This window comes from Elephantulus edwardii, unplaced genomic scaffold (assembly GCF_000299155.1).
Source record: "Elephantulus edwardii isolate Elephantulus edwardi_28Jun2011 unplaced genomic scaffold, EleEdw1.0 scaffold00177, whole genome shotgun sequence".
Classification (NCBI taxonomy): Eukaryota; Metazoa; Chordata; class Mammalia; order Macroscelidea; family Macroscelididae; genus Elephantulus; species Elephantulus edwardii.
This window is the reverse complement of record NW_006399927.1, coordinates 6,633,955-6,635,152: the sequence shown is the minus strand read 5'-3', so window position 1 is coordinate 6,635,152 and position 1,198 is coordinate 6,633,955.

Below are 1,198 nucleotides of genomic sequence, written 5' to 3'. Positions count from 1 at the left end.
TCGCTAAGAGAATACTCCATCCCCTTTTCCTTATGAATCAGGGTGAAGTCTCTCTCAGGGAGGAGTGATAGGGAATGGCAAAGGACACACTGACAAAAGAGATTAATCAGAACTGACTTTGACAAGCACTGTGGCAATTGGACAATTAAAACAGACATTTGGATGGCGGGGGAAGTAGAACAAACTGGGGAGGAGGGTAGAGAGAATGGTGCAGCAGTGAAGGAATGAAAACCCAAAATCCCTGTAAATGTTCATTAAAACTAATAAAATTTCATAATAAAAAAATAATCTGGACTTTGACCTGCAGAAAGCTGAAACAGGATCCATATTTCATACCATATACAAAAATCAACTCAAGGTGGATCAGAAACCTGAAAGTAAAGTCCCAAACCATAAAGTTCATAAGAGACAAACTGGGATCAAGCTTAGACGGCCTAGTCTATGGTATAAAGCAACTGTATCTGGAGAGGATAAAATTGATGACTGTGACCTTCTGAAGATTAAATCTCTGTGTGTATCAAAGGCTTTTTCCAACACAGTGAAACGAAAATCTACTGATTGGGGAAAATGCATTTGGCAACACCATTTCAGACAAGGGTCTCATATCAAAAGTCTATAGAATCCTACAGGGCCTCCACAAGAAAAATATTGATATCTAAAACCAGGAGAGGATAAAATAGATGAATGAGATCTTCTAAGACTCAAATCCCTATGCATGTCTAGAAATTTTTCCAACAGAGTAAAAAGGGAAGCCACAGATTGGGGGAAAAATATTTGGTAATGACATGTCAGATAGGGACTTTTATCTAGAATTTATAAAGTACTCGAGCACCACAACAAGATAAATAACCCAATTGAAAAATGGGCACAGGATATGGATAGACACTTCACCAAAGAAGACATTCAAATGGCCAACAAATACATGAAGTAATGTTCAAAATCCCTGGCTCTAAGAGAGATGCCAATCAAAACAACCATGAGATATCATCTCACCCCAGTAAGAATAGCAAAATTTAACAAAGTAGCAAACAACAAAAGCTGGTGAGGTTGTGGAGAAACTGGAACCCTTATTCACTGTTGGTGGCAGTGTAAAATGGTACAACCACTACGGAAGGCTGTATGGTGCTCTCTCAAAAAGTTGCAAATAGAAATAATATTTGACCCAGCAATTCCATTACTGGGAATATACCCTAAAGAA